Below are 26,631 nucleotides of genomic sequence, written 5' to 3'. Positions count from 1 at the left end.
AATGTGGAGCTAAAAAATATTCACAGAAATAAGAGCCAAAAATTTTCCCAGTTTGTGAAAAACCTAAACCTACATAAATTCAAGAAACTGAGGAAATTCCAAACACTCAAGTAATCCATGCCATACATCCACACATCATAATCAAACTTCTAATAATCAAAGACAAAGAAAAACTCTTGAAAGCAGCTAGAACGAAATGCCATATACAGGAGAACACTGATCCAAATGAAGATGGAGAGCTCATTTGAAACTATGGAGCCAAAAAGAAGTGACAAAACATTTTCAAATGCTGAAAGAAAAGAACTACTAACTTTGAATTCTATACCCAGCAAAAATATTCTTTAGCAATGCAGAGGAAATAAAGGCATTCTCAGATGCAGGAAGGTTTAGAGAATTTGTTACCAGCAAATAAGAATGGCTATAGGAAGTTCTCCAAACAGAAAAGAAGCATAACAGAAGAGACTTGAATATTTGAAAAGGAAGAAAGATCAATGGAATGGGTAAAAGTAGGGATAAATAAAATAGGCTATCCTGCTCTTCATGAGCTTTTGGAGCTATCTTTTACAGTTGATGAAAATGTAATACCATCCAATGTGATGTTCAATGTATGTAGAGGAAATACTTAAAACATAAAAAAATTTTTAAGTCCTATTCTAAAAAGTTTTTTATTTTAATTCCAGTATAGTTAACATAGAGTATTATATTAGTTTTAGGTGTGCAATATAGTGATGTAACAATTCTACACATTAGTCAGTGCTCATCACAGTAAGTACACTCCTCAATCCCCACCACCTAATTCATCCATTCCCCACCCCCCTCGCCTCTGTTAACCATCTGTTTATTCTCTATAGTCAAGGTCTGTTTCTTGGTTTGCCTCTCTTTCTTCCTTTGTTCATTTGTATTGTTTCTTTTTTTTAATTTTTTTACTTAAATTCAATTAGCAAACATATAATACATCATTAGTTTTTGATGAAATGTTCAGTGATTCGTTAATTGTGTATAACACCCAGCGCTGATCACATCACATGTCCTCCTTAATTCCCAGCACCCAGCTACCCCATTCCCATGCACCTCCCTTTCCACAACCCTCAGTTTGTTTCCTGGAGTCAAGAGTTTCTCATGGTTTGTCTCCTCTGATTTCTTCCCATTCAGTTTTCCCTCCCTGTCCCTGTGATCCTTTGTGCTATTCCTTATATTCCACATATGAGTGAAACCATATGATAATTGTCTTTCTCTGATTAACTTATTTCATTTAGCATAATACCCTCCAGTTCCATCCATGTCAGTGTAAATGGTAGTTATCCATCATTTCTGATGGCTGAGTAATGTTCCATTGCATATATGTACCACATCTTATTTATCTGTTGAAGGACATCTTAACTCCTTCCACAGTTTAGCTATTGTGAACATTGCTGCTATGAACACTGGAGTGCATGTGCCCCTTTTTTTCACCTCATCTGTATCCTTGGGGTAAATACTCAGTAGTGCAATTGCTGGGCTGTAGGGTAGCTCTGTTTTTAACTTCTTGAGGAATCTCCATACTGTTTTCCAGATTGGCTGTACCAGCTTGCATTCCCACCAACAGTGTAAGGGGGTTCCCCTTTCTCCATATCCTCACCAACATTTGTTGTTCCCTGTCTTGTTAATTTTAGCCATTCTAACTGGTGTAAGGTGGCATCTTATTGTGGTTTTGATTTGTATTTCCCTGATGGCAAGTGATGTGGAACATTTTTTCATGTATCTTTTGGCCATTTGTATGTCTTCTTTTTTTTTTTTTTTAAAGATTTTATTTATTTATTTGAGAGAGAGAGAATGAGAGACAGAGAGCATGAGAGGGAGGAGGGTCAGAGGGAGAAGCAGACTCCCCGCTGAGCAGGGAGCCCGATGCGGGACTCGATCCCGGGACTCCAGGATCATGACCTGAGCCGAAGGCAGTCGCTTAACCAACTGAGCCACCCAGGTGCCCCCATTTGTATGTCTTCTTTGTAGAAGTGTTTGTTCATGTCTTTTGCCCATTTTTTGACTGGATTGTTTGTTTCTTGGGTGTTGAGTTTGATTTGTTTTGTTTCTTAAATTCCACATATGAGTGAAATCATATGGGATTTGTCTTTCTTTGACTGACTCATTTCACTTAGCATTGTACCCTCTAGATCCATTCATGTTGTAAATGGCAATATTTCATTATTTTTTTATGGCTGAATAATGTTCCTATATATATCATACCTTCCTTATCCATTCATTTATTGATGAATACTTGGGCTGCTTCCATAATTTGGTATTGTAAATAGTAAACATAGGAATGAATATATCCTTTTGGATTGATGTTTTTGTATTTTGGAGATAATGACCCCATAGTGTGATTACTGGATTGTGGGATAGTTCTATTTTTAATTTTTTGAGGAACCTTTGTTTTTCACAGTGAATGAACCAATTTGCATTCCCACCAACAGTGCATGAGGGCTTCTTTTTCTCCACATCCTTGCCAACACCTGTTGTTTCTTGTGCTTTTGATTTTAGCCACTCTGACATGTTTGAGGTGCTATCTCATTGTAATTTTGATTTGCATTTCCCTAATGATCAGTGATGTTGAGCATGTTTTCATGTGTCTGTGGTGTCAGGTCTTCTTTGGAAAAATGTTTGTTCATGTCTTCTGCCCATTTTTAATTGGATTATTTATTTTCTGGGTATTGGGTTGTAACCAAGGAGATGAAAGACCTGTACTCTGTAAACTATAAAACATTGATGAAAGAAATTGAAGACAACATAAACAAATGGAAAGATATTCCATGCTCATGGATTGGAAGAACAAATATTGTTAAAATATTTATACTATTCAAAGCAATGTACACATTTAATGCAATCCCTATCAAAATATAAACAGCATTTTTCACAGAACTAGAACAAATAATCCTATAATTTGTATGGAACCACAAAAGACCCCAAATAGCCAAAACAATCTTGAAAAAGAAAAATAAAATTGGAAGTATCACAATTCCAGATTTCAAGTTATACTACAAAGCTGTAGTAACCAAAACAGCATGGTACTGGCACAAAAATAGACACATCGATCAACAGAACAGAATAGAAAGCCCAGAAGATCATATTGTCAATTAATGTTCAACGAAGGAGGCAAAATATGCAATGGCAAAAAGACTGTCTCTTTGTCAACGTCTAGTGCGTTGGGGTCCCTGGGTAAGGGTCTACGAAATCACCAGGACACAGGGGATGCAGAGCAAAGGCAGCACTTGCAACTGCATACTGCCGTTTATTACTCACATAGCTATATACTCGCAGTGATCAGATAAACATAACAATGTATACTTAAAGTATCAAGCCAACATCCGTGAAGTGAAATATACACGAAATTCAATAAGAACAAAATACATCCTGTTTATACTTGCAGAACAAAGAATTCTCTTAGCCATCCTTCCTTTGGAGACAACATGTTCTTTGTCTTTAGAAAGAACATTTCTGATTAGAAAGACACACTTTAAGCGAGGCAAGAGCCACTTCCTGCTGATCCAGGCATTTAGGACTTGCAACATGAGATAAGGGGAAGAGAACATTTTCTCCTCCTGGCCTAGGCCTGCCTGGCCGACCTTAACCTCACTGCAGTCCTCAAATGACCCTGGCCTGCAAGGGGCCTACAAGCCTACACCATCACATCTCTTCAACAAATTGTTTTGGGAAAACTGGACAGCTACATGCCAAAGAATGAAATCAGACCACTTTCTTATACCATACACAAAAATAAACTTAAAATGGATATTAAAGACCTAAATGTAAGACCCAAAACCATAAAAATCCTAGAAGATAGCACAGGCAATCAGAGATTGTTAAAATGGATAAGAAAGCATAGCCCAACTGTATGCTGTCTATAAGAAATTCACTTCAAACATGGAACAGTAGGTTCGAAGTGAAAGGATGGGAAAACATATAGCATGTAAGCATTAAAGAAAAGCAAAAGAGGCTACATTAATATCAGATAAAGTGGACTTCAGAGCAAAGAAAATTATTGTAGACAAAGAGTATCATGACATAATAATAAAGGGGTCAATTCACTTAGCAATCCTAAATGTGTATGAACCAAACAACAAAACATCAAAATACCTGAAGCAAAAACTGATAGAAATAAAAGGAAAAAACTTTTAGGCTCCTGATTAATGAGTGAGGATCTAATCCCAGAAAGAGTAAAGGAAAACTATAACAATCTCTCAAAAACTTCTCCTTGACAGGAGTCTTCTGTATTAAGTGCAAAATGTACTATAGGGATCTGCCATTTTCCTGGGTGAGATAAATAAGAGTGGTTTCCCTAAATAGGAAGAAGGTTTTTTTTGTCATGATGGAGAAAAAATGCCCTCTTACAACAGCTATTGGTATTTTGCAAAGAATCACACTGTATTACTGTTTACGTGGATGAACAATAAATGTTGGTGATTACTGGATTGTGGGATAGTTCTATTTTTAATTTTTTGAGGAACCTTTGTTTTTCACAGTGAATGAACCAATTTGCATTCCCACCAACAGTGCATGAGGGCTGGATGTTGGCTCAAGAACACTGTTACTTTAAGGAAAGGAAAAAAGCATGGCCATGGGAGAAACATTACACACACCTCATTTTTAGAGAGCCCTCAAGTATCTGGACACCTATTGCTTTGCTTCAGCCCAGATCTGATCTGGCTGCTACCAGAAGCTAACTATGTGAAATGATATTTCTCCTGGCCCATTGTCTATTGGCTTTTGACAATAGCTTCACTTAATTTATTAGTTGTAGTTTCTACCACTCACATAATCAACAAAACTTCTACTTCTGCTAAGATGTGATAACAGGAACCAGATTTACCCTGCCATTTCAATCAAACAAAAATTTTAAAGGACAAAATATATGAAAACTGTTTTAAGACAGTATACATCAGGCAACAAAGGACAGTGATCTCTGAGAGAAGGAAAACAAATGAGATAAGCCTATGATTGGCCCAGCTTATTGCCTCAAGAGTTTCTAGGCCACAGTGGAGGAGGCAGGGGAAATCCAGGCAGAGGCCAGTGGACTCCCTGAGTTGAGACAGAATTAAGACTCTGGGAGAGCAAGACAACTAGAGCTGTCAGGAGAGAGTACCAAAGAGCAGACACTACACAAGAAGAGCCCTAGAGATCTGCAGAGTCCTACTGGATTATTCATCACTCCATTGCATGCCTGTGAAGAAATTACCCAAGGCCAAGAGGAAGAACTCTTTGAAGGATTAGATAAAGCAGCATCCAGTGGTCATACAGGTCTGAGGATAGTTTTTGTTATCACCAGACAGACTGGAAAACCTCATCATTCATGGGGCACTGGGTAGAGTGCTTGGAATTATTTTGCCTCAGTAGTGGGGAATTGTGCTGCTCTGATCCCACCTAAAATTTTTAAAAGCAAAAATACAAAGAATTAAACTGTTTCCAAGTAACTTAACTGCATGCCAAAACAAAGGTAAAGAATATTTAGAGTGATACAAGAGCATTCAGCACCCAATGATGTAAAATTCCCAATGCCAGATCCAATCAAAGATCATCAGTCATGCAAGGAAGCAGAAAAGTATAACCCATGATGAGATGGCTAAGAATATCATCCTTCTCATATCACCACACATGCCTCTCCCACATAACCAGAGCAATTGGCATTTATTGTTATCCAAACCAAATAATTAAATTGGCATTTATAAGTTATGATTGCGACGTTTGGTTTGGTTTGGGGTTTTTTGTGATTTAAGATCTCCTCTTTAGGATAACAAAATGACAAGATCCCAACACTTCTTCAAGGTCAGCAGTTGCTATCAATTCAATCGCTATTTCAGCATTTTAAAAATAAATGCAAACATGCATTTTCCCCCCAATGGATGGAAGGTCAAAGTCTTATTCTTGTCAAGTCCTAATCAGAAGATCTCAGCTCAGAGAAGTGAAAATTATGATATGCTTGAGAGGTTCTGAGACAGCAGCTTGTTGTATTTGAAGAACCCGTGTAGGTAAGCACAAATTGAACAAGTGGAACAGTTGAAATTTGCCTGTGATTATGCTTACCTTGCCCAGCTGTTGAGAATGGCCAAGTGGAAAGTCAATGCTGACCCTTCATTCTGCAGATTGATAGTGTCAATAATCAGATTACCTCCTGCACAAATTGGTTTTTGCTGAAACCAGTTCTTAAGAATATGCAGAAAGGAAATTCCAGGTACTACATTGGCGAGTGACTTGAAAGTCCTCTGGGAACACTTAATTTACCTCTTTGATTGTGACATAAGATATCAGTTTTCCACTCTCACTCTTTGCATGACCTTGAGCAAGACATGAAATATATTTTGGTTTGTGTGAAGAGATGCAAAGATGGAATGAAATCTATTTTCCATTAATCTTTCTCAGAGAGAATAATAAAACAAGATGGTGTGCTCAGAGCTTTCCTTTGCCAGAAAGGTCTTTGACATATATAATGCATTATTGTTTTTGGAACCAACCCCAACCTGTGCCTTGTAAACAGAGGTACTCAATCAATACCTGTGGTTGATAGATTGGTTCAGCAAGTGCAGGTGTCCATGTGAGAAATCTACAATCAGAAATAGCCCCAATAAAATGAATTCAGCAGAATCTCCATGAAGTGTGCAGATGTAAATGCCTTCTCTCTTCTGAACCAAGTGAGAGACACTGAAGGGACAAAGAAAATTATAAAGATACAATATATCTAAAATCCAAGTAGTCCCATAAAGTGCCCAAAAACACCAGTGACACTAACAGATTTATGAAATACAAAATTATACTAAGGGAAATAAGTCAATCAGAGAAAGACTTGTATCATATGACCTCACTGATATGAGGAATTCTTTTTTTTTTAATTTTATTTATTTATTCATGAGAGACAGAGAGAGAGAGGCAGAGGGAGAAGCAGGCTCCCAAGGAGCAGGGAGCCCGATGCGGGACTCAATCCCAGGACCCTGAGATCATGACCTGAGCCGAAGGCAGACGCTTAACCATCTGAGCCACCCAGGCGCCCTGATATGAGGAATTCTTAATCTCAGAAAACAAACTGAGGGTTGCTGGAGGGGTAGGGGGTAGGAAGGATGGGGTGGCTGGGTGATAAACATTGGGGAGGGTATGTGCTATGGTGAGCGCTGTGAACTGTTGAATCACAAACCTGTACCTCTGAAACAAATAATACATTATATGTTAAAAGAAAAAAAAGAAGAAGATAGCAGGAAGGGAAGAATGAAGGGGGGGGGAATCGGAGGGGGAGACGAATCATGAGAGACTATGGATGCTGAGAAACAAACTGAGGGTTCTAGAGGGTAGGAGGGTGGGGCGATGGGTTAGCCTGGTGATGGGTATTAAAGAGGGCACCTAGTGCATGGAGCACCAGGTGTTATACACAAACAATGAATCATGGAACACTACATCTAAAACTAATGATGTAATGTATGGTGGTTAACATAATAATAAAAAAAAATTTTTTTAAAGAAATACAAAATCAAATTTATTTGGAAGAATCTAGAATTCCATTAAAGATAGCATATACAAGGAATACCTCTGTTAGCTAACTCTCCCAAACTCAGGAAGTACTACCTATTTTGCATATGGTGATTTGTGGTTTGTTCTAGTAGCCCAGGTTTTTCCAGAAAAATATGATACAAAAATTTATTAGACTTAGAGTCTGGGAAATTGTTCCAACAAAACACATTCCTTTTCTTTCTATGTGTGGCTACAGTAAACTGTAGTTCATTAAGCTCTACATATTAAGGGAACAACAGATCATTTTAAATTTAAAAGTTTGAAAGAGATTTTTAGAAAATTATTGCCCGAATTGTATTGTTACCCCCACTGGAGTTAAAAAACTTACTTTGTCACAGTGTTATCATGTCTACACCACACTATTTCAGGACTGCTTGTGTTCCAAATTTCTGTCTTCCAACTGAGCACACCCCCTCTCATCCTGTATACCCCTGCTACAATGTTTGTGATGATCTCTTGGTATTACTCTTTGGGACCTTTGGAAGGCATGTATATTAATAGTTCTAATAATCTAAATTGCAAGATCTAAGAGGAATTGCATATTGGGAACCAAAAGCAGCAGAAATCATTTTATTTGATTAACTTAGAACCATTCTTTATCACTTAACAAATAAGAGCTTGGAAATATTGAGAAGAAGACCCAGCAGGAGTGAGAGTGGAAAAATCTGCATTAGGGCTTTCATCATCTTATGTGAAAAAGACAGGTATTCTAAAAGACATGGGGGGGGGGAATGAAAGGGTAGAAGAAGACAGACAAATTCATTTTGCTTTATAATCTTCACTAATACTTAAATGCATTTTAAGTTGTGTAAATATAGCATGATTTAGAGAACAAGGAATCAGAAAATCACAGGCTGTCTCAATTAGAGTAGATATTTAGAAAAGATTCTGTATCATAATCTAAGATATTTTAGAGGAGATAGTTCCTTAGCTAGAAGAGAAGTGTGGTATGACTACAAACACAGGTCTGCCAGACCCACAGAAGCACACTCAGGCTGCCCTCCAAGCCATAGGAGGCAATGGCTGCAGAAATCTGGATGACTATTTGAAGGGGGAACAGATGCTCCTTGCCAAAACTATTGAAACCCTCTGAGAATTGGGTAAGCCCAGAGGCAGACCTTGTAGCTCCAAAGATAAAGAACAGAGTAATGCCATTCAAGTGGGGAGAAAATTCTCAGGCAGCCAGACTTTGATAAATGATTTTTAAATGTGATTCCAAAACAACAGGAATGCATTAAATGGGTACTGGCAGCATCTAGGGACAAGCAACACAGCACGTGCATTAATCAATCCAGCCCCACTCCTATGGAAGACATGATTCATAAGATTGTGTTTAGCATCAAGAAAAGAAGCCTGATGCTGTGAAAAGGGCACCGTACTTGAAGTCAGGAGCACTAGGAAATACCTGTAAATGGTACTGAGCATCTACTGTTCTCCAGACACTATGCTAGATGCTTGACTAGCAGTATTTATGCAATCCTTCCAGCACCCTTTGTGATAGGCAGCAGTGTGTTAGAACCAGCTTGTGCCACTTTATGAGAGCATCTCTCTGTTGTTTGCATCTCTTCCCATGTTCACATTCAGTGATGTCACACGGGTAGCTTGAAACTAAGCCATGCTGGGACTATTTATCTAAAGATAATCAGAAAATGCAACAATTCAGTATTTTTTTTCATCCAGAGAGCTGGTCGTTATTTACCAGCACACTACTGGTGAGAAGTACCATTATTACTCCCTCTTTATGAATAAGGACACAAGAACTGAGATATTAGGAAACCACCCCAAAGCCATTCAGCTGGGTAGTGTTGGAGCCTAAACTCAATCTCAAGTCTCTTTGGTTCCAAAGCCCATGCCTGTAACCCATCAGTGCTCAGAAGATCCCTGGTCCAGTACCAGGTCTGATGACTTGGAACCCATCTTCAAACTTCTTTGAATTCCAGCCTTCTTTTCAGGAAATTTGATGGCTTAAGTGGAAAGATTGGTGGGTTTTACCCAATTCCTCTAGTCTATTTGTGTGGCAATCACTCAGATGAATTCATACCCCATCATTTAAAACCTTTCAAGAGAGAGACTCAGTGTTGTTGACCTTAGTTGACCATTTCTCCAGCATTCTATGCATTTTCTGATGTTCACAATATTTTCTCTTCTCAATCAGTATGCTTGTCACCATCCTGTACATATATATTTGTGATACTATGATTTATAATAAGAAATATATATATTTGGTCTTCATCCCCATTCCTGGCACAAAGCTCCTAAAACCCTTGGAATTTTCTGAATGTTGAGATGATAAACATGTCTTTTGTTATGTTAATTGGGTGACTTTGGGGAAGTCCTAGTAACCTAAGGATGGGAGTTGATTTCCAGGAAGCCAACCATGTAATTAGAGGGTTGGCATTTTCAGTCTCACCTTCCACCCCTGGGGAGGGGAGAGAAGCTAGTGATTGAGTTCAATTACCAATGCCACTTATGCTATGTAATAAAGCCTCCATAATACCCAAAATCACAGGCTGTGGAGAGTTTCCAGGTTAGTGGAAAGTGCTGGGAGACTGATGCACTCACAGAAGGCAAGGGAGCTCCACATCATTTCCCCATAATTTGCCCAATGCATCTCCCATCTGGCTGTTTCCAAGTCATATTGTTTTGTAATAAACCAGTACTCTAGTGAGCAAAATGCTTCTATGAGTTCTGTGAACCACTCTAGCAAATTAATCCCTCCTTAAGGAAGGTGTTATGGGAACATCAAATCTATAGATGGTAGTTCAGAAGCCCAGGTGACAACCTGGACTTGCAGTTGGAGTCTGAAGAGGGTGAGGATAGGGGGTGCAGTCCTTTAGGACCAAGCCCTTAACCTGTGAAGCCTGACATTAACTCCAAGTAGATAGTGTCAGAATTGAGTTAGTTGCTTCATGGTGTGAAAAAAGCATACTTATTGGAATTGATGTCAGAATCAGAATTTTTCATGTTTCATGACCTGGCTCATCTTCTCCCTCTCTAAGCCAACATGTATTTTGATTAGGACAAAAGACAGATTTAAGGTAACTTGAGACATTTGGATATTTTGAGAGAGAGCTGTGACCCAAGTAGAAGACCTCAGTGGGAGCCACAAGATAGTAAAAGGACATAAGATGCTATTGTTTGTTTAAGATACTAGAAGAGTGCCTTAGTTCAGAGCGAGCATTCAGAATATGTCTGTGAAGCAAATAAATGATTGAAAGAAAAAAAAAAAAAACTAATAATGCCTAACCATTAAAAGTCATTCTTTAGAGGAAAAATTCTAAGGCTAAATATTATTCCCCTGGCTAAGGGAACCACATTTTACATTCAAAGACTTTAATCTTGCTACAGTGAAAAACCTTAATGGGAATGAAGGAAAAAAGCTGTATCCTGAAACAACCACTCTCTTAATGGAATGCTTGATCTCTGAGTTCCCCCTACTACCTTGTGATCTTAGAAGCTGGTGTGACAATAGCCTAACACACTGCAATATTTCTGAGTCATAAACAAGAAGATAATACATATATAAGCATTTAGAGACACCATCAACCATGTGCAATTGTTCACATTTGCTGATATTCACTCTTTCCTTAAAAGAGTGCACTGTGCACTTGTGTATGACATAAACAAAGGTCACTATTCCATGTCTTCAGTGCTTGGGAGCTCAATCCCATGCCTAAGCAGATGAAAAGAATCTTTAATTCTTGAAAGTTTCACTTTTTTACTGATTCTTTGTCTTCTTCCTCCTTCCTTCTTTTTGGTGAATGTTCTACCTCCCCTCATCAAATATAATTTTCTTCCTTATTTCTTCGCATTAGAACCCCATTTCTCAGAATGCACCTTCACTCACCAGAGTACTCTTATTACACAATTAATACATGCTCTTCACAAAATTTCTAAAACTGTAGAGAGAAGCAAACCAAAGAAGAATTTAAGATTATCTATATCTTCAACACAAACGATTTCCACTGTTAATATTCTATAATATTCTATATTGATTCTACATTTTTTTTTCTAGCTTAGCATGGTTTTAGGTCAAAGATTTCAACCAATGGTTCTCAACCAGGGCTGATTTTGCTTTACTACTTCATCATCCTCCAGCCTCACCTCAAGTGATATTTTGACAACATCTGGAGACATTTTTGGTTGCCACAATTTGGAGATGGATGCATCTAGTGGGTAGCAGCCAGGAATGCTTCTAAACATTCCACAATGCACAGGACAGACTCCCACAACAAATGTTATCCAACCCAAAGAATTATGAGTGTTAAAATTGAGAAACTTTTGATCTAAGCAGAGCCTATGTATTCTAGGATTTCCCACACCCTCTGTATGTTTGGGAACGCTGATACTCTAATTTTTCTGGTTTATCCCTTGTCTGTCTTCCTCTTATGGCCCAATAAGTTACCATTCACACAGAATGGTCAGGCAATTAGTGAACACACACAAGTGAATGAAGAACTTGCTCCTTTTCTGTCTCTGCTATAGTCTTGTGTCTCTCTCCCACTGTGCTTAGAAACTATGATTTTGATTTTTTCCTCCCTTGTTAGTTCTCTCACCCTCCCTCCCTCCCTCTTTCTCTTTTATACACACACAGTCATTTTTGTACCCAAATACTTTGAATGGACCTTTTCCACATTTTATTATGAACTCGGTTATTTATTCTTCACATTCTTTGAAGGGTTTGGTCTTCAAGATGAATTAACAAAAACTGATGGCATCTCTAGAGAAGAAGAGTTTTGCTGTGAGGACTAAGGGGACAGGAGATGCTCAAGAACTGCTCTGGGCACCTGGGATAAATGAAGAAGGCACCTAGATCATCTGTTCGGAAAGTAAAGGGAGGGTCCCCAGCTCACCAAGTTATAGACACATAGCAAGAGTCAGAGGACCATGGCACAAAATATAGACACCTCAATGTCAAAAGGACTTCCCCTTTCAAATGCTTAGAAGGGACAGAATCAACAATGCTCTAAGAGGCTAAGCCATTGTGATAAATTCACAAACATTGTGCACACTGTGGAATCCCTTCCTATTAATGAAATATCCTCCTATTCTGAATATAAAATGCTTCTAAGGAGTGTTGGGTACTGTGTAGATCTGTGAGTTACATTGGGTAGATGTTTGAGCTAAGAAAATTTCTCTTCCGTCCTGTTCTTTTATCCCTATTACAAACATCCTGGGTACCAAAGAGATGTCTTCACCAAGAATTAGATCTCCAATAATAATTCAGAATAAATAGTTAAAACTGGATAATCATTATGGCTAATATTTATAGGATTTTATAAACTGTAAAGCATTCTCACATGCTTTATGTTACTTGCTCCTCACAATCTTGTCAAAGCTATAGGCATTTGATCTTACATTAGAATTAACATTTACTTAATTGCTAACTTAATAGTATTTGGCTTCAGGCAAACCACTTAGCCCCTTTGTTTTCCCATCTGTAAAACTAGGATAATTGCATCCTTTTTACCTGGTTCTGGCAAGATTCAAATAAGAAAATGTATTAAAGAAAAATTTTTTGTAAACAATAAATCATGTTACAAATACAAGTAATTATTTTGCATATGGGAAACAGAGGCTGAAAACATTAATGACATATACAATACAACAGTGAACCTTAAGGTAAACTATGGATTTGGGGTGGTTACGATGTGTCAGTGTAGGCTCATCAATTGTAACAAATGTACCACTCTAGTGAGGGATGTTGATAATGAGGAAAGATATACAAGTATGGGGGCAGGAAATATTTGGGAAATCTCGGTATCTTCCTCTCAGTTTTGCTGGGAATCTAAAACTGCTCTAAAAGAGTAAGTTAAAAAAAAAGATTACTGACTTCTTGAACATTACACATCTAGTAAGTTCTCTGACATTAGCATATTCTGACATTGGCATATTTTGTCACCACATTCACTCATACCTCATTTTATTGTGTTTCACTTCATTGTACTTCACAGATTTTTCTACAAATGTGCATTTATTTTTAAAAATTGAAGTTTTGTGACAATCCTGCATTAAGCAAATGTATCAGTGCCATTTTTTTTATTTTTAAAGATTTTATTTATTTATTTGACAGAGACACAGCGAGAGAGGGAACACAAGCAGGGGGAGTGGGAGAGGGAGAAGCAGGCTTCCCGTGGAGCAGGGAGCCCAATGTGGGGCTCTATCCCAGAACCCTGGGATCATGACCTGAGCCAAAGGCAGATGCTTAACAACTGAGCCACCCAGGCACCCCTATCAGTGCCATTTTTTTAACATTTCCTCACTTCTCTGTGTCACATTTTGGTAATTCTCACATATCTCAAACTTTTTCATTATTACTATCTTTGTTATGGTGATCTATGATCAGTGATCTTTGATGTTACTATTGTAATTGTTTTGGAGCACCACAGACTGCACCCATGGAAGATGGTAACCTAATCAGCAAATGTTTGTGTTCTGACCACTTTACATAACAGCAATTTCCCTATCTCTCTTTCCCTTCTCAGGCCTCCCTATTCCCTGAGACACAATAATATTAAAGTTAGACCATTTAATAATCCTATAATAGCCTCTAAGGGTTCAAGTGAAAGGATGAATTGCACATTTCTCAGTTTAAATCAAAATCTAGAAATGATTAAGCTTAGTGAGGAAAGCATGTCAAAAGCCAAGACAGGCCAAAAGCTAGGCATCTTGCACCAAATAGCAAAGTTGTGAATACAAAGGAAAAATTCTTGAAGGAAATTAAAAGTACCTTCCAGTGAACACATGAATGATAAGAAAACAAACCAACCTTATGCTGATATGCATAAAGTTTTAGTGGTTTAGATAGAGATCAAACCAGCCACATTTCCTTGAGCCAAAACCTACTCCAGAGCAAAGCCCTGTCTTTAATTTTATGAAGCTGAGAGAGGTGAGGAAGCTGCAGAAGAAAAGTTGGAAGTTGGCAGTGGTTGGTTCATGAGGTTTAAGTAAAAAAGCCATCTCCATGACATAAAAGTGCAAGGGGAAGCAGCAAGTGCTGATGTAGAAGCTATAGTAAATTCTCCAAGATCTAGCTAGGACAACTAATGAAGGAGGCTACAATGAACAACAGATTTTTAATGTAGTGAAACAGCCTCTATTAGAAGATGCCATATAGGACTTTCATAGCTAGAGAGGGGAGAAATCAGTGCCTGGCTTCAAAGTTTCAAAGGACAGGCTGACTCTCTTTTTAGGGGCTAATGCAGCTGGTGACTAAGTGGAAGCCAATGCTCATTTGCTATTCCAGAAATCCTAAGGGCCCTAAGAATTATGCTAATCTACTCTGCCTGTGCTCTCTAAATGCAAAATCAAAGACTAGATGATAGCACATCTGTTTACAACATGGTTTGCTGAATATTTTAAGCCCACTGTTGAGACTTACTACCCAGAAAAAAAGATTCTTTTCCACATATTACTGTTCATTGACAATGCACCTGGTCACACAAGAGTTCTGATGGAGGTATACAGTGAGAGAAATGTTGTTTTCATGCCTGCTAACACAACATCTATTTTGTGGCCAATGGATCAAGGAGTCATTTCAACTTTCAAGTCTTATTATTTAAGAAATATATTTTGCCATAGATAGTGATTCTTCTGATGGATTTTGGCAAAGTAAACTAAAACATTCTGGCAAGGGTTCACCATTCTAGAAGCCATTAAGCACATTTGTGATTCATGGGAAGAGGTCAAAATATCAACATGAGTAGGACTTTGGAAGAAGTGGATTCCAACCCTCATAGTGACTTTGAGGGGTTCAAGACTTCAGTGGGGGAAGTTACTGTAGATGTGGCAGAAACAGCAAGAGAACTAGAATTAGGAGTGGAGCCTGAAGATGGGACTGAATTGCTGCAATCTCATGATAAAACTTTGATGAATGAGGACTTGCTTCTTATGGATGAGCAAAGGAAATGGTTTCTTAAGATGGAATCTACTCCTGGTGAAGACACTGCATAGACTGTGGAAATGACAACGAAAAATATAGAGTATTACATAGATTTAGTTGATAAAACAGCAGCAGAGTTTGAGAGTATTGACTCCAATTTTGAAAGTCCTATTATGGGTAAAATGCTATCAAACAGCATCACAGGCTACAGAGAATTCATTTGTGAAAGGAAGAGTCAATCAATGCTCCATACTTCCCTGTTGTCTTATTTTAAGAAGTTGCCACAACCACCCCAAACTTCCAGCAACCACCTATCTGATCAGTCAGCAGCCATCAACATCAAAACAAGCCCCCCCCACCAGCAAAAAGATACAACTTGCTGAAGGTTCAGATGATGATTAGCATTTTTTAGCAATAAAATAGTTTTAATTAAGTTGTGTACACTTTTTTTTAGATATAATGCTACTGCACACTTAAAAGACTGCAATATAGTATAAACACAATTTTTACATGCACTGGGAAACCAAAAGAACTTCACTTGACTCACTTTATTGTGATATTTACCATTTTAAACTGGCCTGGTGCCAAACCCACAATATCTCTGAGATATGCCTATATTCATTCCACTCATTCTTTTCATAGCTTTAGGTGATTTCAAATCTTAGAAACTATATAATTTACAATCTGCTTAGATTTTAGCACAGTACAATAGATGCCTGGTATAGTGGTGGTCACAAAAAATCTGTAAATACTAAATAAATACTCTGCCTGCTTGAGTAATACCTGAAACTTAATTATGGAATAGAACACATATTTCTATGAGTATTATAATTCTATACTGAGAGGAAATACTGTATGATGGCTATGAAATAAAATTCTAAAATCAGACAATACCAAGTTTAAAACCAGGCTCTGCCATTTCTTAGCTATGTAACCAATTAAGTTACCTACTATCAATGAAACTTTCTTTAGTTCCCTATCTGTAAAATGAGGATGGTGATATTTCATAAAATTTTTGTGAGAATTGAAAACATATTATAGAAAAAGAACTGAGTGCTAGACCTAACATATTTTATGTATTCAGTAAATGTTTTCTATTTCTTATTTTATGCCAAATTTCTGAAAAAAAAATGTTATTTTGTGTGTGTGTTGAGCTAATTTCATTTTAAGGCAGACAATTTGGTATTATAAAAGAAATATCTATTCCGTGTGCTAAAAGCAAAGATTTGCTTAGAGGGCAAGAGGAAAAAGTAAGAGTGGAAAGAAATCTCCCCCTTGCATTTGTGCCTGAAGAGATTTATTTCTTTGCAAGGAATAAAAAATAAATTTTAAAAAAAGCATGAAGTCAATTTTCTCCTGCTAGATCCATAAGTGAATAAAAAGAATTCTTTCTTCCGGTTCTGTTCACTATAGGCATAGAGTATATCAGTTACATCATGACCTGATTAAAAACACACTAGCCTCTAAGACAGAAAAGATTTGTCTTGTCCAAAAACCAAAAGACAAATGAAAGTACTTAACATAGAAATAATTAATGGGGATCATTGAGTTGACCACACGGTTTTAAGAAGGAAGATTGGGAGTTTTATTTTTAACTACTAGGGGTGAAAAATAGAAACTAAAAAAAATTACTCCCCTAACTGACCTTAAGTAATTGAAAGGATCTGCTGCTTAATTCCTTTTTGTCACTTACTCCCAAAGGCCTCCATCTCCAAGCCTTCAGGGCAAGGGCAATTTTCTGTTAAAATCTATCTGGGAAGAAAAAAATTGCTTTGTTCCTGGATTGTGTCTTGCTTGTCACAGCATGGGGGTTTGTTTTCATGCCAGGGCTCAGCAAACACCTGAAAAGAGAAATGTCTTTGGGAAGAGCTGACATCCCAAATTATGAGGCTGTAAGCTCTTTCCTACACCAGTCTCTGCACTAAAGTCAGCCAATGACTCAAAACAAACTTTTCCAAACACTGTTTTTCCCATTACTGTCTCTGCTGGGGAGCTCTATTCTTCAGTAATATGACCTTCTTGTTTAAAGCTTCCAATCATTCCCCAGTTAAGTGTTGTCTTTCTGTAATTGAGAATACTGTTGAAGTTTCAAAGACTGACATTTTTGTACCCCTGGGTAAGAAGCTCCTGGTGAGATAAAACAGAAAAATAATAGAGTGGGCTCATCAATATACTGCAAACCTTTGGTATTCAGAAGGACACACAGTAATTAAAAAAGAATAACTTTTTATTAATACTTAATACTTTTGGTCAAGGTTTCTAGCTGATGGCTAAATATACTCCTCTTAATGTGATATGCCCAGGTAAGGAGAACTTTTTTAGTCTCCAAAGATTTCATGCTCTTATATCTTTATAACTAGAGATAGGTGAGCCTCAGTTATGGTTGAGATTTCTCCTTTTCAAGATAGAAAGTATTCAATAACAGACTAATATTTTGCGGGTTGCTCTAAATTTTATATCCCTGCATGTCTACCTCAAAAAGAAAAAAAAACAACAGGGCTGGCCTTCAGAAATCCCAGTTGCATGATTATCAAAAGAGCTTCAGTGCAGAAACAATGACAAGAAATTCAAGTCAGACGAATGCCAAGTGTCAGAATCAATTCTCTCTCCTGGTCACATAGCATGTGGAATGCCTTATTTCAGAGGAAAAGCTAGCAGGCTTCTACCAACACAAGATAAGAAATTAGAAAAACTCATCATACAGCAGAAGCATTTTCTTCCTGAAGGGAACAGCAGCACATACATATATAAATAACTAAGAAAATAATGAAAAGGAGCAATCAATGTAAGTAAAAATCAATGAGAAAGATGGAGTCCAATTACCAAGAATGTAGTGAGGCCACATCTGGACTTTGAGGGAGTGGCATTTTCAAAAAGTAAGATAAGCTCATTCAAGATGGAACAAGGGAAGATGGGAAAACAAGCTAATTGTCCATCAGCAGATAAATGAATAAAGAAAATGTCCATAAAGAAAATGTAATATTCCACTGTGTATTGTGTATATACATACATATATATGTATATATATAATCAATACACAATATTGTATATTATACAATATATACACGCATATATATACACATATATGTATATATGTGCATACAATACACAATATTATATATATATTACTCAATGGAATATTATTCAATCTTTAAAAAGAAGGAAATCCCATCATTTTGCAACAGCATTGATAAACCTGGAGACTTTCTGCCAAGTGAAGTAAGTGAGACACAGAAAGACAAATACTCCATGACATAGTAATATGCAGAATCTAAAAAAATCAAACTTTTAGAAGCAGAAAATAGAATGGTGGTTGCCAGGTCCATGACACTAGGGATACTGGGAATTATTGCAGGAAGCATAAAGGGAATGGGGCTAATTAGACTAGTTCTAGATAATATTAGCTGGAGAGTAGTTTCCAATTGTGCCACCAGGCTTCATTCTCATTGAGCCTGGTTCTGGATAAGCCTGAATTAGCAGTAGTAGAATGCCTTGTATCAATCTTTCTCTCCACCCTCTTCTTTCCCCTGGAATCCATCACTAGTGAATCATTGGGTAGAGTGCTTTTTGTCATTTTTCACAATTCAGCTGAATGTTTTTTGTAAAATGACAGCTCGAGAATTATTTATAAAATGGAGATACTCTATCTACCTCTCAAAATTGTTGTGAAAGAAAAATGTGATAATTCATGTACGGTTTATAGTTATGGTGTCTGATAATACTATGCACTCATTATACAGCAGTTGTAATAGTCAAAATGATAATATGATTATGAAGCATAAACATCTTTCTCTCCTTTAGCTTATAATTAAAGTACTTAAAGGAACATAAAAATATAGAGAATCCTACATCAGCAATGAAAAAATAGAAAAAAGTACGATCCAGTAGACAGATATTTCTCTAGTTATGTTGCAAACAACTAACTCACAAAGTCATTATGCAGAAAGCAGTACAATGCCACAGGTGGTGAATAGAAAAGGTATTTGCAAACTGTCATGAATATCCATTTATCCCAAGGAAAAAAAACTGAAGGCAAATGAAGACTGTGAGAAATATGGAGAGCCTTCCAGTTAATGCCACTTTTCCTACTGCTGAACAACAACACAGAAAAGCAATTATTCTGGGTGATGTAAGGAGAAGTCAGCAGGTGGGGAAACTTCTACTGCAGTAGCTTCAAGAAGGAATCTATTCACAGCCTCACCTAAACCAGTGATTCTCAAGACTACCTGCATGGTAAAATCATTTAGGACCTTTAAGAAATATTGATGGCTGGGTCCTTTTCCCCAGAGATTCTGATTTAATTGGTGCAACCAAATTCTGAGAACCATTGAACCCGAACTGTAGGCCAAGATGAATTAAAACCTAGAAGCAGAAGGTTGGCTCCTAATGCAACAGCTTCATCATCACAGAAAAGAAACTCTGCAGTTCATCCATGATGCTGGCTCCCTCTCTATTCCCTCGGGCAACAAGATCAATGGATGGCTGAATGCAGCCTTCTATGGAGCAGGATGTGAGGGGATTCCAAGAGCATGACAAGGCACCAGTCCAACAACCTTGAATTTGATCAGGTTTCAGGCTATGGGAGAGCTCACCTGAAAAACAAGTGAACACAGCAAAGCCAGCAGAGCTTATTAAAAAAAAAAAATCCATCATGAATAGAAAGAAAATAACATACTCAAGAAGATAAGAAATAAACTATTTTTGAAAAGTAAAACAGGACATTTTTTAAGTGTTTTGTGCTATTAATAAAATTTCAAGAAAGTACAAAGTCTATAATAATAAACAGGAGGTAATAAGCAGAATAAAGTAGCAAAGAGTACTTTATAAAATTCACTGTACAAAAGTGGGTAGCATCATTGCTCCAGTTCTCAGCTATACTTAACTATTTGTTTATTAAACCAAATATATTATCAGTGACAGAGTTTTTCAAGAAAGAGGTTGTGACTGAAAAGTTAGAGCACTCAAAATGATTGATCAAATGTGGAAGCTTACAGAAGACATTCTCACAAATGCAAACCATCAAAAAAATATATGACCTGAGGACCTATGCAAAAAATATATATAAGTAAAAAACAAAGATTAAAAAGAGTCTCTACAACATCATCCTACCAGCCAAGAGACATAAAAAATAATAATTATAAATGGTACAAAATTCTAGACTGTAGTGCCATGAATGAAGAAATGGGAGAGAGAAAGCTGTTAGGAAATGAAACTATACCATTGTTTTCATATTACATGGGGAAGAACCTGGATATTACTTGTGTTAATATTAAGTATTAAAGGAATAGATACATTAAAATGGACATTTACCTTCTAAGTAACTAAAATATAAGACATGTTATCTTTAATGGAATAGCAGGAATCATAAAAAAGTATTAGAAATAGTGACAGAAATGAAATCAAATATATTAATTATCTCATCCAATCTCATTAAAAAATTGTCTCTCATAAAACAAACATATATGTTTGTACATAAGAGATACATCCAAGATAGAGTGACAAAGACTATAAGAATAAAAAAAATTGGCAAAGATATTCCAAGCAACAGGAAAGAAAATGGAAGCAGGGGTGGAATGTTAAGTCAGACAAAGTAGAATTCAAATCAAAAAAAGCATTAAAGACTGCAATTATGTTTTTGATAATGGATCCATCCATCCATTTTGGATGTAATCCAAAATGGGAATATATATCAACCATGGACATTTAAGCACCACATAGCACAGCATCAAATCAAAGCAAAAATTATTAGAAACATATGGAAACACAGAGGAAACTAAAATAGTAGTGAGAGACTTTAACTTTTTGTACTTGATTAATCAAGTAGTTTGTGTGTGTGTGTGTGTGAAGAGGGAGAGAGAGAATAAGGATCTAAATATTAAAAGGTTTATTCCATTTGCCTCCAAACAAAGAAAAATATTTAACAAAGTTGAAAGTGGCAACACCAGCAACAGAGAGTCAAGATCAGAAATACACAGTCACCTATAGCCATATCCAATAAAATAGAAACTGATGAGGCATGCATCTTTCAGCACATATTTTTATACATGAAGAAATTAAACACATTTTAGCATTGCTGTGGTGTTGAAATACTTGAGAAAATATGTCCATATCCATGTGTGCAATATCCTTTTAATAAATTGTATTTTATTCCTAAAAAAAAATGGTGCAGTGGTGGTGGCAGAGAATAAAAAAGGAACACCACTCCCAGAAAATACGCTATGTGTATAGTATGATGAGACAAATGTCACTGAGGTGTTTTGACCTCTCATTTTTCTCTCCAGGTTGCTGAGTACCATGCTTGTTCATATCACCTCTGTGTTTGTTAGCAGAGCTAAATGACACTACATTTCCTTTCCTTTCTCCACACACACCAATTTCAATGTGACCCTGGAAAATGAGATCTCCAACTATCATGTAACTGTTCAAAGCAACCTACTATACTACTTATTATGGCCTTTTACCATATTTTCAGTGAAGTCACAATAAACCCCTTCTATTTGGGGGGGATACTTATTTCCCTCTATAAATTGCCACATAATTAGCACAAGATCATCCAAGCACTTACCTATAGTAAGCTCCCTCTCCCTCTGCTGCTCTCTCGTGCTCTCTCTTTCACTCTTTCTCTCAAATGAATAAATAAAATCTTTTAAAAAACTGTTTAAGATAAAATAAATTTCCAGGAACTAGAATTTAGATTATTTATAAAAGAGATAAAGTTAATGCTTTAACTATTTTTTATTTTTTGTATTTTTTATTTTTTTAAGATTTTATTTATTTATTCATGAGAGACAGAGAGAGAGAGAAGCAGAGGGAGAAGCAGGCTCCCAAGGAGCAGGGAGCCCGATGTGGGACTCGATCCCAGGACCCTGGGATCATGACCTGAGCCAAAGGCAGATGCTTAACCATCTGAGCCACCCAGGCACCTTAACTATTTTTAATAACTTTTAAATCTGAGTTTGAGTTTAAAATAAATTTTAAATAGAAATATATTTTCTCTTTTTTTGCTTCCTAAAGTAATTTTTAAATTTAATTTAATTTAATTAATTAACATATACTGTATTATTAGTTTCAGAGGTAGAGTTCAGTTATTCATCAGTTAGAAATATATTTTCTTGGGACACTTGTGTGCTTCAGTCAGTTAAGTGTCTGCCTTTGGCTCACGTCATGATCCCAGGGTTCTAGGATTGAGTGCTGCATCAGGCTCCATGCTCAGTGGGGAGTCTGCTTCTCCCTCTACCTCTGCCCCTCCCCCTCACTTGTGGTCTCCCTCTCACTCCCTCTCTCTCTCAAATAAATGAGTAAAAGAAGTATATTTTCTTAAATATTTAATGACAATACAGAAATAGGACATTGATACTACTGCACAATTTTTTTCAATGAATTCTTGCACAATAAATTTTTTAAATTTCTCATATTCTGCTCATTTCATCTCATCAATAATCCTATGAGACAGATAAGAAAGATATAATCCTATTTTGCAAGAAATAGAACAAAGCCATCTAGAAGCAATTATCTCCTCCAATAGTTAATATCTTGTAGAATCTGGTCTAGCTGACATGAATTGCACAGTTTTATTGTGGTTGGGCAAGTGGCATGGACAATTAAAAAAAAGAGAGAGAAAGGGAACTAAGATTTGAATGCCTGCTCTAAGTGAGACACCATTTGTTGGAACAAATAAAAGTAAAGTCAACACTGTTATTTAATACAGCTAGAAAATGTGGGGTTTAGTTACTCAAACATTCTGATTATAAAAATATCTAAATATTTGTCAGTTGGCAATCAAAAAGAGGATTGCAGTCATTGTAAGATAGGTACCACCTGAAGAAAAGGATGGGTTACAAAAATCAAGAATAAAACACTATGGATAAGGCAAAATGGCAGAGGAGTAGGAGACTTAAATTTCATCTGGTCCCAGGAATTCAGCTAGATATCAAACCATTCAGAACACTTACAAACTCAACAGGATATTGAAGAAAAGAATAGCAGCAATTCTATGAACAGAAAAGCGACCACTTTCTGGAAATGTATATTTTTCTGGGGTCGTTGTTGCCCTTTTAGCATTTTGTTCCCTCATTCATCTATTCCCCTTTGGACAAAATGACAAGATAGAAAAACACACCTAAAAAAAAAAAGAACAAGAGGCAGTATTGACTGCCAGGGACCTAATCAACACATAGTAAGATGCTGGAAATAGATTTCAGAATGACAATTATAAAGATATTAGCTGGGCCTGAAAAAGGCATAGAAGATACTAGAGCATCCCTTTCTGGAGAAATAAAAGAACTAAAATCTAACCAAGGTGAAATCAAAAAGGCTATTAACGAGGTGCAAAGAGAGAATGACGCAGAAGAGAGAATTAGTGATACAGAAGACCAAATGATGGAGAATAAAGAAGCTGAGAAAAAGAGAGATAAACAACTACTGGATCATGAGGGGAGAATATGAGAGATAAATGCTACCATAAAGTGAAACAACATTAGAATAATTGGGATCCCAGAAGAAGAAGAGAGAGAGGGGCAGAAGGTATATTGGAGCAAATTATCACAGAGAACTTCCCTAATTTGGGGAAGGAAACAGGCATCAAAATCCAGGAGGCACAGACAACCCCCCTCAAAATCAATAAAAATAAGTCAACACCTCGATATCTAATAGCAAAACTCACAAGTCTCAGAGAAAATCCTGAAAGCAGCTTGGGACAAGAGGTCTGTAAACTACAAGGGCAGAAACATTAGATTGGCAGCAGCCCTATCCACAGAGACCTGGCAGGCCATAAAGGACTGGCAGGATATATTCAGAGCACTAAACAAGAAAAATATGCAGCCAAGAATACTATATCCAGCTAGGCTGTCATTGAAAATTGAAGGAGAGATGAAAAGCTTCCAGGACAAACAAAAACTGAAAGAATTTGCATACACAAAACCAGCCCTACAAGAAATATTGAAAAGGGTCCTCTAAGCAAAGAGAGAGCCTAAAAGTAACATAGACCAGAAAGGAACACAGACAATATACAGTAACAGTCACCTTACAGGCAATACAGTGGCAGTAGATTCATATCTTTCAATAGTTACCTTGAATGTAAATGGGCTAAATGCCCCAATCAAAAGACACAGGGTATCAGATTGGATAAAAACACAAGATCCATTGCAGATGCTGTCTGCAAGAGACTCATTTTAGACCCAAAGACACCTCCAGATTTAAAGTGGGGGAAGGGATAATTTACCATGTTAATGGACACCAAAAGAAAGCTGGGGTGGCAATCCTTATATCAGACAAATTAGATTTTAAACCAAAGACTGTAATAAGAGATGAGGAAGGACATTATATCCTACTTAAAGGGTCTACCCAACAAGAAGATCTAACAATTGTAAATATCTATGCCCCTAACATGGGAGAAGCCAATTATATAAGCCAATTAATAACAAAATCAAAGAAACACATTGACAACAATACAGTAATAATGGGGACTTTAACACCCCCTCACTGAAATGGACAGATCATCTAAACAAAGATCAACAAGGAAATAAAGGCTTTAAATGACACATTGGACCAGATCGACTTGACAGATATATTCAGAACATTCCATCCTAAAGCAACAGAATACACATTCTTCTCTAGTGCCCATGGAACATTCTGCAGAATAGATCAGATCCTGGCTCACAAATCAGGTCTCAACCAGTACCAAAAGATTGGAATCATTCCCTGCATATTTTCAGACCACAATGCTTTGAAACTAGAACTCAATCACAAGAGGAAAGTCAGAAAGAACTCAAATACATGGAGGCTAAAGAGCATCCTACTAAAAGAATGAATGGGTCAACCATGAAATTAAAAAGGAATTTTAAAAATTCATGGAAACAAATGAAAATGAAAACACAACTGTTCAAAATCTTTGGGTTGTAGCAAAGGCAGTCCTAGTGGAAAGTATATAGCAATACAAGCCTTTCTCAAGAAACAAGAAAGGTCTTAAATGCACAACCTAAACTTACACCTAAAGGAGCTGGAGAAAGAACAGCAAATAAAGCCTAAACTCAGCAGGAGAAGAGAAATAATAAAGAACAGAGCAGAAATCAATGAAATAGAAACCAAAAGAACAGTAGAACAAATCAACGAAACTAGGAGCTGGTTCTTTGAAAGAATTAATAAGATTGATAATCCCCCCCCCAAAAAAAGATTGATAAACCCCTGGCCAGACTTATCAAAAAGAAAAGAGAAATGACCCAAATAAATAAATTCATGAATGAAAGAGATCACAACCAACACCAAAGAAATGCAAACACTTATAAGAACATATTATGAGCAACTATATGTCAGCAAATTAGATAATCTGGAAGAAATGGATGTATTCCTGGAGATGTACAAACTAACAAAACTGAACCAGGAAATAATAGAAAACCTGAACAGACCCATAACCAGTAAGGAAATTGAAGCAGTAATCAAAAATCTCCCAACAAACAAGAGCCCAGGGCCAGATGGCTTCCCAGGGGAATTCTACCAAACATTTCAAGAAGAATTAATACCTATTCTTCTGAAACTGTTCCAAAAAATAGAAATGGAAGGAAAACTTCCAAACTCATTTTATGAGGCCAGCATTACCTTGATCCCAAAACCAGACAAAGACCCCATCAAAAAGGAAAACTACAGACCAATATCCCTGATGACCATGGATGCAAAAATTCTCACCAAAATACTAGCCAATAGGATCCAACAGTACATTAAAAGGATTATTCACCATGACCAAGTGGGATTTATTCCTGGGCTGCAAGGTTGGTTCAACATCCACAAATCAATCAATGTGATACAATATATTAATAAAAGAAAAATCAAGAATCATATGATCCTCTCAATAGATGCAGAAAAAGCATTTGACAAAGTATAGCATTCTTTCTTGATTAAAACTCCTCACAATGTAGGGATAGAGGGTATATACCTCAATATTATAAAAGTCATCTATGAAAAACCCACTGTGATTATCATACTCAGTGGGGTTCTATATTCTGATTGAGGTGATGGTTTCATCAGTGTCTGCATTTATCAAACTCACCAAATTGTATACTTATATTCTATGCGTTATGATGTATGTAAATTTTGCTTCAATGAAAACATGTTTAAATATAGAATGAACAGCTTTATAAGTTTTAGCTTACTTTTCCAATCTGTATCATTCTAGACACAGAGCCTTCCTTAGTGTATCAACCCCTGTAGACCATGCCTTTGTAGACCTC

The sequence above is a fragment of the Mirounga angustirostris genome, unplaced genomic scaffold, assembly GCF_029215605.1.
Source record: "Mirounga angustirostris isolate CCGP_5_RB_7025 unplaced genomic scaffold, mMirAng1.0.hap1 SCAF_2, whole genome shotgun sequence".
Lineage (NCBI taxonomy): Eukaryota > Metazoa > Chordata > Mammalia > Carnivora > Phocidae > Mirounga > Mirounga angustirostris.
Note: the sequence above shows the minus strand (reverse complement) of the source record.